The sequence below is a fragment of the Phascolarctos cinereus genome, unplaced genomic scaffold (genome assembly GCF_003287225.1).
Source record: "Phascolarctos cinereus isolate Bilbo 61053 unplaced genomic scaffold, phaCin_HiC Scaffold_5;HRSCAF=322, whole genome shotgun sequence".
Classification (NCBI taxonomy): Eukaryota; Metazoa; Chordata; class Mammalia; order Diprotodontia; family Phascolarctidae; genus Phascolarctos; species Phascolarctos cinereus.
Genome location: NW_027555958.1, coordinates 297599359 through 297617813, shown reverse-complemented (window position 1 = coordinate 297617813; position 18455 = coordinate 297599359).

The following is an 18455-nucleotide window of genomic DNA, read 5'->3' as shown; positions in this document are numbered from 1 at the left end:
AAGGGGGATTAGGAAAGGCTTCTTGTAGAAGGTGGGATTTTAGCTGGGATTTGAAGGAATCCAGGGAAAGCAGGTGGCAGAGATGGGAAGGGAGTGCATAACAACCAGTGAGAATGCTCAGTGTTTGAAGATGGAATATCTTATTTGATGAAGAGAAAATATATCATTTTCCCATAGTTCTTGTGATAGGACCAACATCTGCCATGATTTCCCCTTCCTCCCATAACAAGAATGCAACAGGGATTAGTTTTCACTAAATAGTGACAAAACTGTCTGAAGACCATTCAGGTCACCATACCCTGCCCTGCTGGCCAGATGTGTTTCCAGGAAGGTATTATCTATACAAGCTAAGTGTCACTGCCTCCTTGTTGTATATACTTGCTATGTTCAATGTTTTGTAGGGGCAGCTAGGTTGCACAGTGGATAGAGTACCAGCCCTGAAGTCAGGAGGACCTGAGTTCAAATCTGACCTTAGACCAAACACTTAACACATATTAGCTGTGTGACCCTGGGCAAGTCACTTAACCCCAACTGCCTAAAAAAAAAAAAGAGAAAGAAAGAACAAAGTTTTGTTAACTGTTCAAGTACTTTTTTTTATCCCAAAATTTAACCTGAATGGAGTACTCGCTTTAGGCTCACACTTAACAGTGCCCCAACAATTCTCCACTTTAGAGTTTTTCAGATATATGCTTCAAAACTCTGTGGCACAGTGGATAGAATGCCAGACTTGGAGTCAAGAAGACTCCTCTACCTGAGGACAAATCTGGCCTCAGACACTTGCCAGCTATAAGATCCTGGGCAAGTCACTTAATCCTCTTTGCCTCCATTTCCTCATCTATAAAATGAGCTGGAAAAGGAAATGGCAAACCACTCTAGTATCTTTGCCACGAAAACCCCAAATGGGATCATGAAGAATCAGACATGACTACAAAATGACTCAACAACAACAACAAAATTAATTGGTGGACAACAATGTATCATGGCTATCCCTACCTTTAGTCAGTACTTTTGTCTTTGGGCTGCTCTCAGTATGTTCATCTGAAGGACAGTTTTCTCTTGTAACTGGGCAATCTATTTCTTGCCTCTGTGTTTGTACAGGTTGTCCTACACACTGGGAATGTATCTCCACCAGGAAGCTTTTCCTGATCCTCCTACTGTTCTTTCTTTCCTCAGATTTTCTTGAATAAACTTATCTTTTAAAATGTAATATCCTTCTTGATGACAAGACCTGTTTGTTTGTTTGTTTGTCTTTTGTTTCCAGTGCCTAGAACAATGCCTTTTGTGTCATAGATGTTTAATAAATTCTGGTTGGATGGAATTGAATTTTGGAGGGGGATTAAGGAAGAAAGTCAAAGACAATTCCAAGATGACACTGGGTAGTGATACTGAAGATAGTGGTGCCATCCAAAAAAATCAAGAAAGTAAGGTAAGAAAGAGGTTTGGGGAAGAAGATGAGTTTAGTGTTGGACATGTTGAGTTTGAAGTTTTGGTAGGACATCCAGGTGGAAAGGTCTGGTAGGCAACTGGAAATAAAGGAATGGAGATGATGATGATGATGTGGATGTGGATGTGTGTGTGAGAAGGCTGGGTATATACAGATTTGGGAGTCATTTGTAGAATGCCATGTGTTATGATCAAAGGAGAAAGTACAGAGATTTTTAAAAAGGGCCAATGAAAGAACCTTGGGTGATATATAATTTTAAAGGGTGAGGTAGAAGTTGAAATAGGTATATGTAGACATACCTACACATACCCACCCACACACACATGCAGAGTAACATAGTAACCACTTGAGACATACATTCTAAGCACATTAGACAGACATACTGGCTTCCAATCCAGCCCCTCTTGACAGACACAGACACATTGGCTACATCATATAGACACATACATTGACCCTCTCCTCACAAATACCATGACCTTTCATTGAACACCATCAATGACCAAATAAAACAGACACACTGAATCCTTTACTTACTGATCCACCAGAAATATATGTACCAATGCCTTCAGAAAGACACACATACATACACATATATACTGAATCCCTTAGAGTATGCACACGTGTATCAAGATCTATAGACTTTAGAGGGTCTTTAACCCAACTCCCACTTGCACTGATGAATGAGATTCTCAGGGAGCTAAATAGCTACATCTTTGTCTCATAGTTTCAGGGGTAACCTGGAGAGGTCATGATTGTCTTTATAATTTTACTAGCTTAAGCTCCCAATCCACTGTGTTCTCTCAAATATCAATCTACTAGTTTTCTCTTTAATATCATGTGAGTTCTGCCAGTTGGTTTCTACCCTAAACCACCAATTGACCTAGTGATTGGCACTCTGCTATCAGTTTAACCAATTAAAATCAATTAACTTTTACAAAGAGATATTTAATAAAAAGATATTGCAAGAACCAAAGTTACAAAGCATTTCTCCCATTACCAGGAGTACACTCCCCTTTCTACCACTTTTGTACTTTGGGAGAGTGGGCTCAGATTCAAATTGGTTGCTACAAAGCACTTGCCACACCAAATTAATTTCCTTTTTAAAATTGAAATATTTAAAACTTAACAACAATTAATTTTCTCTTCTTTCTAAGCTATCAAGTGGAAAACATTCTTTTAACAAATAAGCATACTCAAGCAAAACAAATCCCCACATTAGCCATATCAAAAAATATGTGTCTTGTTCTACAATGTGAATCTATCACCTCTGCCGGGAGGCAGGTAGCATGATTCATCACTGTGCCTCTGGAATGGCTGTTTGCTCCTTGCACTAATCCGAGTTCCTGAGCCTTTCATAGTTGTTTGTTTTTACAGTGTTGTTATTCTATAAACTGTTATCCTATTTCTATTCACTTTACTGTGCATCAGTTTCTGCAAGTCTTCCCAGTTTTCTCTAAAATGATTCCTTTTATTATTTCTTATGGTAAAGAGTATTTCATTGAATTCCTATACCATGATTTCTTTAGCCATCTTCCAACTTTTGAGGGCCCCCTTAATTTCCACTTCTTTGCTATCACAAAAAGCATTGCCATATGTATTTGTGTACGTGATTCTTTTTCCTCTTTCTTTGAACTCTTTGGGCTATAGCGCTTGCAATGTTATCACTAGGTCAAAGGGTATACACAGTTTAATAACTTTTTAAACAAAATTCCAAATTGCTTTCCAGAATATTGGTCCCAATTCACAGTTTCACTAAAAATGCATTAATGCACCCATTATCCCCAAGCCCCTCTAACATTTGTCATTTTTCTTGTCAACTTTGCTAATCTGATGGGTGTGAAATGGAACCTAAAAAAGTTCACTTCCAAAAGTGGCCTAGCCAATGGAGAGAGTCAACTCATTGCCTGCACGATTCAGTATCTTGACTACACCGTGGGTTCTCTGCTGTGCTGGGTCAAGCAGGTTAATCCTCAGGAATGTGCTGGTGCCTCACTGGGCTCAGCTGCTGGCAAACTCTGGTAGAGAATCCAGTTCCTGGACCCCTGGTGGCTCTTTAGAGCCTTTGAAGCTCACAAGATCATAGCTGTCTTCCATACTTCTTCACCTAATAACAGGAAAGCAATAGATATATTGAACATTTATTCAGCATTCGCTATGTACCAGCGCACTATACAGAGAGCTAAAGGACAGAGGTTCCATGTATTCATAATTGCATGTCAGTCAGCCCAACTGGGAAGGGCCTGAGGCATGCCTTGTGGGTTGAATCTCCATAAGAATTGTTTACTTAGGGGATGGTTGTGGAGCTAGACTGGAAGCAGGCCTGGTACATGCTCCCTCCTGTCTTTCTCATGGCATTGCCTCAGCTAGAATGGCTTGCCTGCAGTTGGCAGTTGCTCTTGGTAGTAGTTGGCAAAAAGGGGTAGACTGGAAGCAGGGCAGGTAATGGGGAAATGATGCTATTTCAGGGACTTTTGGGCTTACTTCTCAGTTGGTGACAGTTAGCATTTGGCACAGTGATTTTGCATATGGCAAATGCTCTATAAATGCATTTTAATTCACTTCATTCATATGTAATTTACTTACATTTATCTATGATATGTTTTCTAGATGACAGATTTAATGTCATATTTCTGATTCAGTTATATAGACATATATGTATGCATATGTATGTGTGTGTGTATGTGTATATATCTGAAAGGGGTCAATGTGATTATCTTACGTGATTGGTGTATATTAGCCTGTCCAAAGTGTTTATTGTATTCATGTTTGTCCATCTGAATGAGAATTATTGTCTGAGGTAGTCAATGTATATATGTAGACAAACATACTGCTTCCTCCAGATATGCAACATAACAACACACGTTGACATCATGTAGACTAATATGCAGCCCATAAGCACACTGACCTCTTAGGTTGATGCTATATACTGGTTCTCTCACATACAGGAATCTCCTATAAAAACACAATAATTCTCTCAGACACAAATTCACTGATTCTCCTTATATAGACACACTCTTGTCCCTTCATATAAATACACATTGACCCCTAAGACACAAATATATAGTGAGCCCATCAGACAAACTCAAACATACTGTCCTACCCATTATATGACATACATGAACACACAAAGCCCTCACATATAGACAGACACGCACATTAGAGCCCTTCCTACAGATGCCCAATGATTCTACCATTCCACCACTCTATAGACATATCTACACACACACACACACACACACACACACACACACTAACATATATACATGGATCATCTCAAGGACAAATACACTGATGACATTAAATGGAAGCCAACATATAGTAAACACCTTAGAGAAACATACACAGACCATCTCAGGCAGACGTGCACACAGTGACATACGCCAACATCCTTACACATACACATTAAACCTATCTGAAACATACACACACTTTGACCTGCTTATATAGACACATGGACTCCCTTAGACACTGATACCATAAGATAGACAATGGTCCTCTTACATAAACATTCATATAGTCAGCCCTTCAGTCGAACACAAACTGACTGCCCCATAGACACACATAGACCCATTCAGACTGACACACATACCCCCTTTCAGACACAAAAACACTGACCTTTTCATCCAGACAAAGACACTGAATCCTTCATATACACATTAGATGCTTCCTGTTTGGACTCTGCTGTGCTAGGCATTGGGAGAGCAATGAAGTTCAGACAAGACCTAGTCCCTGTTCCCCTAGACCTTACAATTCAGGAGGAAGATGAAGCACTAACACTGATAGTTATAAAATACATGCTAAATGCATCAGATAATTAGAAAACAAAGTGCTATATAGGACTTAGGGTTGGGGGTTGGGGAAGTTATTACTGTTAGTGGTCAAGTTGATTGGTGAAACCTTTCCGGATTTAGGTTTTAAATGATAGGTAGACATTTAGCAGAATTGGAGGGGGCTGTTACCCTAGACCTAAATAATAATTCAGAAGAAGGTTCAATTTGTGTAATTCATGTATCTTCTAGGTAGAATATTCCAATTCAGTTAGCATACAAGGACAGGCATATTAGATAAGGCTAGAAATATAGGCTAGTGTGAGTTTATGAAAGGCCTTTAATGCTAAGCAGAGCTGTTTAAACTTGGCTTTGAACTGACCTTCATATTAGACCTGTACCATACCCCTTCTCCAAATTAATTACTTTGTACATATTTTGGTTTTCCTTATATATGTGTAGTCCCACCTCAGGGTAGATGTATAAGCTGGGTCTCCAGATACCTACTATCAGGTTCTAGAGGTGTCCTAAGGTTGGCTATAACTACTAATATAGTTCATAATCCTTCTCCCTACCTCCCCCCCCCAAATATGTGTGATTCCCATTAAAAGGCAGCTGATAGACACAGTTAACTCTTAGCAAGGGCATTTGCTAAGATGACATAGTAAGAATAGTAGTTACAAAACCCCCTACCCTTACATATAAGGCATACTCTGCCGCAAATACAAATGTGTCTGTGGGAAATGTGAGCTCAAATTTAGAGTAAAATGATGAGATATACATGTAAAATGATAGGGGTAACACTGAGGGCAAAGGCAACTCGTATCACAAGATACAATAGGACCTCAAAAGACTTTGTCGCCTTATGCTGTATTCACATAACTGCCCTTAGGTACAGTGTCTCATGCTAGCCAGGATGCTTAACTGGGTTCTTAGGGTCTGTTCTTTCCATAGCTTGACTCTTAGTTGCTAGGACTATCTGTCTCTTAAGTCCATAGCTCATATGAACTCATATTTATATGAAGTCTTTTGTGAGTCCCTCAGTTGCTAATACTCTCCTTCCCTAACGACCTTTCCTTAAATGACTTTGTATTTATTCTTTTTATATTTTATCTGAGTGAACTTATATATGCACTTTTCTTCCCAGATGGAATATAAGCTCCTTGAGAACAGGGATGCTTCATTCTTTCTATTTCTAACTTCAGTATCTAACACTGTGCGTAGGACATAACCAGAGCTTATTAAAGGCTTATTGATTGGTTTATTGGTGAAAGGAGAGAGACTGGAGAAAGGGAAACCAAACAGGAAGTTATTATAATAGTGCAGGCAAGAGGTGATTAGAGTGAATTAGAGTGGTGTCCATGTGAGTAAAAAAAAAATAGTATATATGAGAGGAAACTATCCATAAATAGGATCTATAGGACTTGAGAAATGATTAAATATTGGGAGAAAAAAAGTGGAAAGAGTGAAAGGTAATTCTAGTGATGAACCTGAAGTACTGAGAGGGCTGTGGTACCCTCAATGGAATTAGGAAGGGTTTAGAGAAAGAGAGAGTTTAGGAGTAAAAATCATAAGTTTTGAATGTGTTGGATTTGAGATCAACCGGATCCAACAGATCCAACAGGAATTGGAGATATGCTAATATACTCATGTATTATGTAAATGTACACAAATATATATTTATATCTATGCAAATATATCATAAACTAACAATAATAGCTAGCATTTAAATAGTGATTTAAGGTTTGCAAAGCACTTTACAGATATCATCTCATTTATCTGCACAATTACCCTAGGGAGTAGATGTTATTATCCTCATTTTACAGCTGAGAAAACTAGAGATTAAGTGAGTTGCAGCTAGTAAGTATCTGAAGGTAGATATGAACTCAAATCTTCCTGATTCCAGGTCCAGTATCCACTGTGCCACTTAACTGCCTACCTATTTATAATCGTGTACACATGCGTGTGTTTACAATCTCAGAAGTCTTGGTGCACTATGTATACATACATACAGTCTGTGAGTTGTGATATGTGTGTGTATGTATTTTGAGAGTCATTTGCAGAGAGAAAATCAAACCCATGGAAACAGATAAGATCATTAAGAGAGTACACAGAGAGCGGAGGAGAGGCAGGATAGAACCTTACAGTGTACCTTTGCTTAGAGAGGAGAGGAGGGGGGGAGGGAGCAAGGGAGAAAAGGAGAGGGAGGAGGGGAGGAGAGAGGGAACAATGGAGGGAAAGAGAGAGAGGGAGGGAGGGAGGGAGGCAGGGGGAGGAAAAGAGAAGGGAAGAAGAGAGAGGGGAGAGAGGGATGGACAGGGAGGGAAACAGGGAGGTGGAGGAGGGAGGGAGGGAGAAAGAGAGAGAGAGGGAGAGAGAGAGAAAGAAGAGAGAAGTGTTACAGAAGCTAAAGAAAGAGGCAGAGGAGGTTTGATCAATGGTGTAAAAAGTCACAGTACAATGAAGCCAGCAGGAAAGGCCATTGGATTTAGCAGTAACTAAGGAAGTGGAAGCCATGAATGTAGATGACTCTAGCAGTTTATACGAGAAATGGAGGAAAAATGTTCTGTGATAGTATGAGGGGAAGTCAGAGTCAAATTAATTTTTTTTTAAGGATAGGAAAGACGGGAGCTTGTTTTTGAAAGGTGCTGATAGATAGGAAGAGATTGAAGATTCAATTAAAAAAACCTCACAATGTAATAAATACTTAAGTGCTTACTATGTGTTAGCTGGAGATACAAAGAAAAATTGAAACATTCCACCATAGGGAGATGCAACATTGTACACGTTTAGGCAGTTAAACACAGGCAAGTTAGGGAGGAAGAACACTAACAATGGGTGCTCTGGAAAAGTCTTCTCATCCAAAATGGGAGCTGAGCTGAACCCTAAAGCAAGCTAAAGATTCTACGAGGTGGAACTCTGGAGGCTGTGCATTCTAAGAGCTTGAGCAAAGACACAGAAGTGTGAGAAGGAACGTGGAGTCTGCAGAACAGTTAGTGGCCAATTTGGCTGGAATGTTGAGCATATGAAGAGGAGTAAGGTGAAATAAACCTGAAAAAGTAGCCTGGAGTCAGATTGTGGAGGACATGAAATGCCAGGCTGGGGAGTTTACATGTTATCCTTGAGGCAATAGGGAGATACTGACAATTTTTGGGTAGGGAAACTGACATGGTCAGACCCAAGACTATTTTGATCACTGAGGGAAGGATGGATTGGGAAGGCGAGAGAATGAAAGCAGGGAGACCAGTGGGAGGCTATTGCATTAGCCTGAATGAGACATGATTAGGGCCTAAACTAGAGTAGTGGCCGTGTAAGCATTGAAAAGGGAATGAATGGAGAGATATTGTGGAAATAATTGCCTAGGCAACGGGTCAGATGTAGGAGGCTAGAGATAGGGAAGAATCAAGCATGACTTTGAAGTGGCAGACCTTTGTGACTGGAGGGCTGGTTATACCCTCAGTAAAACTGGGGAAATCTGGAGAAAGGCCTGAAAGATAATTAGTTCTCTTTCTTACATATTGCATTTGAGATTCAGACAGGACATCAAGGTGAAGATGTACTGCAGTCAGTTGGCTAAGGACTGAAGTTCAGGAAAAAAGATTAGGGTTGGATGTCTTATTTCATTATATTTGCTGTTATTTAAGTTTCTGTTACCAAACACTATTAAGAAAACTTGCCTTCACATTTCCAAAGCATCATGAGTAGTATTCGTTCAATTCATATAGTTTTGCTGTAAGCCCACAATTTTCCTTTTCCATAGGAATTTTCCAATGTCGTAAGGCCATGTGATTATATACACAAACTTGTGTGTGTGTATGTAAAATTTGTTACAAATACACATATTTCCTTGTGTTCCTAATAAATGATGGATTTTGAGGGATTTTGAAGAGAGAACACTTGTTACTTAATATCAGAAACCTGAATAAGTTATTTTCATATGATCACAGAACTACAGATGAGGAAACTGAGGCCTGGAGAGGTTAACTGACTTGCCCAAGGTCAGCTCTATTTCCACTGCACCATGGTGTCTAAACTATGTGATTATTGATTTTGCTTGACTATACTTATTTGTTAGAAGGGAAAGGCATCTATGGGGGAGTTAGTGGGTAGTGATAGAGATGTTAAAAAAAAAGTGAAGAAAGAAAGGAAAGAAAGAAGGGAAAGAAAGAAGGGAAAGGCGGAGGAAGGAGTAAGAGGGTTTCGTGTTGGGGTGGAGTAGCATTATTTATTGCAATTATATACTGAGACGCATCAGTGCGGTAGCTAAAACTAGCCTCAGATTCAAGATGACCTGGATTCAAGGTCTACTTCTGACATCCTAGGTAAGTCACTCAGCCTTTCAATTGTACCAGTTGGGGGAAGGACTGAAGAAATTTTGTTATATGAATGTAATCAAATTTTATTGTATTAAATATGAAAAATTCAGAGAAACTTGAGAAGACTTGTATGAACTGATTAAGAATAAAATTAGTGGAACTAAGACAATAGTTTATACCATGACAACAATAATGTAAGGAAAATAACTTTTAAAGACATTTGCTTTTAAAGAGATCTAATTAATATTATGATTATATACCATGTAGGAGATGAATTAGAGGTTAGTGATAGAGACATAAAAATACACATAGAAGGAAAAGAAAATTAACAAAACATTTTATGATATCTAGAAGAAAACAAAAGACATTCAGAAGGGGCACAGATAGACCAAGAAACTACTTAATATACTACTTAATATACATTTTTGTTTCAATTTAATACACATTTTTTGTTCAATTTAATATACACTTTTAAAAAACAAACTATATGTAACAGAAGTTCATTTCATCTGAAATTATCTTTTTTTCTTTGTGTTCTAAAATGTATGTGTTTGTTAATGATTTTTAAGTTCATTATGAAAAATAATTTTAAAAAATGAATTAATGCAGTGATAGGAAGCCATAGTAGAGTTGTTGGACTAGGAGGACTGAGTGGGTGAAAATGGGATGAACTCACCCACAAAACAAAAGAGGAAAGCCAATTGGATTAGAAAACAGAATCCAAAAATATGTTGTTTACTAGAAACCCACTTGAAACAAAGATTCACATAGAGTTAAAATGATTTGAGGGGAAAAATCTTCAGCTAACCTAAAACATCAGGGTAGTAATTATGATTTTAGATAAGTCTACAATAAATACAGAAAAGATAAAAAGAAAATTGAGTAGGTAGGTGGAATGACAGAGGATATGTTGAAAATGAAAACTAGGTTTAGTAGGATAGAGGGAGAGGACAAGAGGTTATGAACAGAAAGGGGAGTTGTAATTTAAGATGATGAAGTTGCTACAGTTTTTAGTAATGATAAAGTCTGAGGTGGCTGAAATAAAATAGAAGTAATAGTCATGGTAACTGACGAGAAGGATGAACTGGGAGGCCAGGATATCCTAAGGAATTTAAATATAAATAATTAAGAAAGGGAGGTGAGCCAGGGGTGGTGGTATGTGCCTGTAATCTCTGCTACTGGGGAAGCTGAGACTAGTGGACCACTTGACTTCAGAAGTTGTAAGCTACAATAGGGCTAAAGTTGATCAGATGTCCAAACTAAGTCTGGCACCAATATAGTGAGTGCCCAGGAATAGAAAGTTACCAGGCTGCCAAAGGGTAGTGACCGTGCCTAGGTTGGAAAAATGAAGGTTATAGCTTCTGTACTGATCAGTACTGTATTAGGCCTGTGAGTGGCCATTGCACTTCTCACTTGGTTGAAATAGAGACCCAGTCTCAAAAAATAAAACAATATAAAGAGAGTAAAGGATCAGTTGGGGACAAGAAAAATCTAGGCCCTTACCCAAGTTATGTGTTGACGTAAAGTTTGATAGATGCTGGTGCAACTAGTTAGTGGTGGCATCAGTGATGTCTGTCCTATCTCTCCCCAGTAATTTTATCCCCCATCTACTGGGCCCATGGGTGATGAGGCTGACCATTGGAAGGTCTCATTAGGTGAAAAATTCACAACTGGTGCTGGTGACGACACATGGACTAGGTACCAACGCAAACTATAAGTGTCCCCCTCCTCCCTCCTCAAAGGCAGTGCCCTGCCTTATGATTGCTTTTTTCTTCCTCCATAGTTCATGTTGCTAAAGAAAATTCTTCAATTAAGCTGATTTCTCCCACTAAAAAAATTATGGTAACCTCATCTAGACCCTTACTGTTGCTTTACAATCCTTCCATCCAACTCTTACAATCTCATTCTTCACATCGATTGTTTCAATTTTTTTCTTCCTTTTTACATTCAATCAATGTTCCACACCCCACTCAACATTTATAGGGAGGTGAGCCAATCTGATGAGAGATCTCCCAGTATCCCCTCTGCTATTACTCAAAACTTCTTAGTATCACTTTCCACTTTTTAGCATTATCACCTATTGTCTTTTTCTATCAGGTCACAGAAGAGGAGATATCACTATTTTCCAGCATGGGCAATCTTTTTCTTTTCTTTCTTTCTTTCTTTTTCTTTTTTTTGGTGAGGCAATAGGGATTAAGTGACTTGCCCAGGGTCACATAGCTAGTAAGTGTCAAGTGTCTGAGGCTGGATTTGAACTCAGGTCCTCCTGACCCCAAGACCAGAGCTCTACCTACTGTGCCACCTAGCTGCCCCTAGCAATCCTTTTTCTGATGCCTTTGATTCCCTTTCTTCAAGACTCCTCAACTTTGCTCTTTCCTTCTCCACTGGGCTCCTTCACATCTTCCTTCACAGGCAGCTCTGTCCAGTTCTTCAAGAGCTTTCTTTTCCATCCAGGTATTGTTCTTTCTCCTTTTCTGAATTACTAAACTTTTTAAAAATAAGTTTTTATTGATGTCTTTTTTATATCACCATAATTTTCCTCAGTATTCCTTTTAATCCCCCTCCCAGAGAGCTATCCTATAAGACAAGCAAAACTCTTTAAGAGAAAGAAGAGGAAATAATAAGGTGCTCTCTCTGCAAAGAGGTAGAATGGCAGTATCTTCTCATATTTCTTCTTTTCACTCATGCCTTTTCTCTGTAATTTTCCAACATTAAATTTTAATTTTTTTATGGTTCTTTCCATTTACATTATTGTAGTCAGTGTGTATGTGATTTTCTTGATTCTGCTTGCTTCATTCTGCATCAGTTCATGTAGATCTTTTCATGCTTCACTGAATTCATCGTATTTATAATTTCTTACATCACAGTAATATTATATTATAATCATATACTGTAATTTGTTTAGTAACTCCCAATTGGTAAGCATTTACTTTATTTCTGATTCTTTATGATTATAAAAAAGTACTACTATAAACATTTTGGTATATTCTTATTAATGGTCTCCTCAGGGTATAAGCCTAGTACCAAAATCTCTGGGTCAAAAGGTATGGACATTTTAGTCACTTTCTGTGCATATTGCTTTCAAAAATAGTTATATTGATTCACAGCTCCATCTACTATGCACTAGTTTGCCTAAATTCCTATAAGCCCTCTAATATAGACAATTCCTATATTTTATCATCTTTGCCAATTTTCAGAGTATGAGTTGAAACTTCAGAGTTACTTTGATGTGCATTTCTTTTGTGTGTGTGTGGGGGCAATTGGGGTTAAGTGACTTGGCCAGGGTCACACAGCTAATAAGTCAAGTGTCTGTCCTGAGGCTAGCTTTGAACTCAGGTCCTCCTGACTCCAGGGCCAATGCTCTATCCACCTTGCAACCTAGCTGCTCTGAAGTGCATTTCTTTTCTTAGTGACTTGGAGCATTCTTTCGTGTGGTTGTTAATAATTTGCCATTCTCTTGAGAACTGCTCTTTCATATCCTTTGATCACATATTTGTTGGGAATGGCCTTTGGTCTTATATGTATCTATTGCTGTATATCTTGGATACAAAACCCTTATTAAAGAAATTTTATGCAATACCCCACTCCCACTTCCCTTCTTATCCTAGGTGAATTTTGTTTGTGCAGCATGGAATAATAGAAACAAATTTCACGTGACAAAAGTTATCTATTTTTATTTTTTTTATTACCTCTGTCCTTTGGTTAAGAATTTATCTCCAAACTGTGAAATACTTGGCTACTCTGATCAAGACAATGATCCAAGACAATTCCAAAGGACCCATGATGAAACATACTATCCACTTCCAGAGAGAGAAGTGATGAACTCTGAATGCAGATTGAAAACTACTTTTAAAAAAACTTACTTTTTTTTCTTGTTTTGTTTATGTTTGCAATATGACAAATATGGAAATATGTTTTGCATGATTTTACATGTATAATCTATATCAAATTGCTTGCCTTTTCAAGAACGGGGGAGGAGTGAGAGGGAGAGAGAATATGAAACTCAAAAATTTTTAAAAATTATTTTTTACATGTAATTAGGGAATGTGAAATAAATTTAATGAAATAAATAAAAATACACTAAAAAATAAAAAAAGAATATTATCTCCTATCCATAGCTGTGAGAGTCATATGATTTGCTCCTCTTCTATTTTTTTATTATATGCCTTTAATATTAAGGTCACACATTCATTTAGAATGTATTATGAAATATAGTATAAGTTGTTAGTCTAAGAGTAATTTTTTGACTCACGATGGAAAATGCTACCCACATCCAGAGAAAGAACTATGGAGTCTGAATGCAGATGGAAGCATACTATTTGCTCTTTTTTCCCTTTTCTTTCATTTTGTTTCTTCTTTCTCGTGATTCCTCCTATTGGTTCTAATTCTTCTTTACAACATGACTAATGTGAAAATATGTTTAATGGGAATGTATCTATAGAACCTACATCAGATAGCGTGTCATCTTGGGGAAGGAGTAGGGGAGGGAGGGGAAGAAAATTTAAAACTCAAAAACTTATGGAAGTGATTGTTGAAAACTAAAAATAAATTAATTTTTAAAATAACAAAAATTTTTAAAAAAGAGTAATTTTCTTGCCAGACTGCTTTCCAGTTTTCCTTGAAGTTTTTTTTTTTGTTTTTTTAAAATCATATAGGGAGTTCTTTCCTAAGTCATTTATGGTGTCTAGTTTACTGATCCCTGGATTACTGAGTTCCATTGCTTCTGATTCTCCTTTGTCTAATTGGTTCCATTGATCTACCTCTCTATTTTTAACAAATACCAGATGTTTTGATAGTTGCTGCTTTGTAATATAATTTGAGGTCTGGAAGTGCTAGTCATTTTTAAAAATCTCTATCTCTTCATTATTTTCCATGATATTCTAGATTTTTATTTAATGATATAATATTAGAACTCTAAATTAACTTTGGTAGTATTGTCATTTCTATTATATTTTCATGCTCAGCCATGAGCACTGAATATTCCTTCAACTATTTAAGTTGTTCTTTATTTCTTTAAGAAGCATTTCACAATTGAATCTAAACAAGTCTTTTGTGTGTTTTGGTCTATTGATCTCCAGACGCTTTATACACTTTGGAGTTATTTGGAATGGGATTTCCCTTTATGTCATTGCCACTTAGGTTTTGTTATTATTATATGGAAACACTGTTGAATTTTAAGTTTATTTTGTAGCCTAAAACTTTGCTGAAGCTATTACCCAATTAACATCTTTCCTGATTTCGTAGGATATTCTAAGTAAACTGTATTCGCAAAGCTTTATGCCTTTAATTTCTTTCTCGTGTTTTATTGCTATTGCTAGTATTTCCAGAAGCATAAATAATAGTGGGGAGAGTGGCATTCTTGCTTTATGTTTCTATTTATTGGAAAAGGTTCAAGTGTATCTCTATTGTATATGATGCTGCTTTTGGTTTTAGATAAAATTTTTTTATATTAAAAAAAGTCCCTCTATGCCTATATTTTGTATGGGTTTTTTTTTTTAAAGCATAAATGAGTGTTGTACTTTGTCAAAGGCTTTTTCTGCCTCTATTGAGATAATAATGTGATTGGGGTATTTTTGCTTTTAATATGATTAATTATGTTTATTATTTTCCTAATGTTAAACCATCCTTGCATTCCTGGAGTGGGTCCAACTTGGTCATGATGAACAATTTTTTGGATGAATCTTTGTAGGCATTTGGACAATATTTTATTTAATACTTTTGAATTGATATTCATTAATGATGTTAGTCTGTGGTTCTTTTTTAGTGCCTCATTTTTCCTTGGTTTAGGTAATACTAATCCCACAAAAGGAATCTATTACAATGCTTTCTTTACCAATTTTTGAGAGTAATTTGTCTAGTATTGTTACTAATTATTATTTTTAAAAGTTTGATAGAATCCTCCTGTGAATCCATCAGGACCAGAAGGTTTCTCCACTCTCCCCTAACCTTTATCCCCTTTGATAGTTCCTTAAAAGCTAGTTCTCTATCTTTTTCTGAGATTGGATTATTTAAGATCTTTGTATTATTTAAGATGAAATTGTTGGTCTTTGTTTGGATATTTTATATTTTGAAGGTGTTTCTCTATTACTTTGTGTCCTCAGTTTTAGTAGCAAATAACTATGTATAATAAGTTCTACTTTTTTTTGAAGTTCTGGTTTTGTTGTGATTTCACCTTGTTCATTTTTTTTATTTGATTTTCTACTCTCTTCAATCAGATTGGCTAAATGTTTGTCAATTTTATTGCTCTTTTCAAAGAATCAGGTTTTAGTTTTATTTATCATTTATATAGTATTTTTGATCACCAATTTGTCTAATTCTCTTCTGATTTTAAAAATATCTCTTTTGTGCTTATTTTAGATTTGTCTATTTTTTAGTTTTCTAATTTTTAAAAATGCATATCAGTTCCTCAGTCCTTTTTTTCCCTATTTTCTTTTTACTTATTTCTTTTTATTTTTTAGGTGGGCAATGGGGGTTAAGTGACTTGCCCAGTAAGCATTATGTGTCTGAGGCCGAATTTGAACTCAGGTCCTCCTGAATCCAGGGCCAGTGCTCTATCCACTGTGCCACCTAGCTACCCCTTTCTATTTTCTTAATGGATGGTTTTGGATATAATTTTTCTAGAGGACTACTTCAGATACATTGAAGAAATTTTGATATTTCTATTTGACATCCAGTAGAAATATTTGATATGTTGTTTCATCATTACTACTTTCACATAATTATTGTTCCTATGATTTGTTTTTGGACCCACTCATTATTTAGCATTCCTTTGTTAAGTTTCCATTTGGATGTGCCTTTAACAAAAGACTTTGTGCTTTCTGAATTAATTACTATTTTTTATTTTGATATGTTCTATAAATTATTTCTGCCTTTTTACATTTATTTCCAATATATCTGTGTCCTAATATGTGGCTAATTTTTGTAAAAGTTCCATGTGATGTTTAGAAATACGTGTATTTTTTTAAACAGTACAAAAGATATCATGTCTTTAGCTCATTTCTCCAGTAATTGGTTCAATTCTATGTATTTTCTTTTTATTTATTAGATTTATCTAAAACTGAGACACTAAAATCTCTTGCCACTAGTGTATTACTTTCTATATATTCTTGTAATTCAGTTAATTTTTCCTTTATTGATTTAGATGCTAAGGCATCTGGAGCATATAAGCTTAATACTGATAATGGTTTGTTGTCTATGCTTCCTTTCAGCATTAAGTAGTTTCCTTGTTTATCTCTTTATGTTGTGAATTTGTGTTTTTTGCTTTGTCTGAGAGTTTGATTACAGCTCCTGCTTTTTTAGATTGACCTGATGCATAGTAAATTTTGTTCCAGCTTCTCATTTTTATTATTCTGGTATGTCTTTTTAGTTGCTTGTTTCTTGTAAGCAAAGATTATGGAGTTTTGTTTTCTTATCCAATTTATAATCAGATGTCATGGGGGCAATGGACATCCAGAAAAGTGGGAGGGCATGGACCCAGAGAGATTTCATGGGAAGTGGGAAAGAAATGATCATGGGGAAGGCAAAGGATAGTAATGAACTATACAATAAGAGATATAAGAAAATTCCTACTAAGGGCCATTATTTCTATCTTCTCTATCACCTGCAGGAATTGCTAATTCTTTGTGAGGCACAACAGAAAAAGGGGAATATGAGGCAAGAGCTATAAGGCAGTAACAAAAAAACCTGTTTAGAAGAGGGAACCCAAAATACATCCCTAATTCCATGAGGAATACTGAGACTTAAGAAGGTCTAAATAAGGATAATGAATCAAAGAATATTGATAGAATAGACAGAAAGGGAAAGTAAACAATGAAGAGAATAAGGGAAACAAATCTACTTTTTTTTAAAAAAGAAAATGGTGCATATAAGAAAATTTTACAAAATTAATTAAAAAAAACAACTTGAAGGGGAGGAAAAGAAAGGGATTTTACTTGACTACTTAACTGGGAGGAAAAAAGAAAGGAAGAATTAAATAACTAGATAAAAGGAAGAAAGAAGTTAAGCAAAACCCTAAAACTAGGGAAAGGTACCAGATAGAAGGCAGGGAGATGGAGAGTTGACAGTGAGATAAAAGCCTGTGTGAATAGGGTTGCCTTAAAATAAATTAAGCTAAAATAACTGAAGAAACAAAATACTGTTTTTATAAAGGGGGGCGGAATTGTAAGGGGGAGGAGAACGGTATTAGAAACAAATGGAGGAAAGTGTAAACTTAATCCTCAAAACTTTAAATGTGAATGAATGAAATAATCCGATAAAACAAACAAACAAAAAAAGTGACAGATTGTGTAAGAAAACAATATTCCACAATCCCTCCTTATTCTAATTTAATCTCCTTAAGGACAGGAACAGTCTTGCTTTTGTATCTGTATTTCCTGCTCTTAGCAGTACCTCACATGTATTCTTTAATATTTGCTTTTCATAAATTTGTTACATTCAGAGATATGGGACTGAAGCTCCGATGACAGGACTGCATTGGAGATAGATATTTGGGAATCACTGACATAGAGATCATTGTTGAAACCCTGAATATTGAGGGCAAGTGTAAAGAATTAAAGGGCACATGACCAGGCTTTAGGGAAAGCTCATAGTTACGCAGTTATCCTATGGGACAAGAAAGAGGAGTAAGGGAAGTCAATATATAAAAATGTTTTATTGAATTTAGAGCTAAAAAGGACCTCAAAGTTATCTAGTATAAATCCTTTCATTTCATTAATGAAAAAACTAAAGCTCAGAGGAAAACAAGTGATTTAGGATTGTGAAATTTAGATCTGAAAGAAACCTTTAAGACCATCCTCTGATTTTTAGATAAGAAAACTGGCATCTAGAAATTAAGTGACTTGTCAGAGCTGGAATTTTTACTTAGGTTTACTGGCTCTGAATCCAGTGTTCTGTCCTCTGTGCTAGGAACACTTCATCCTCCTAACTTCT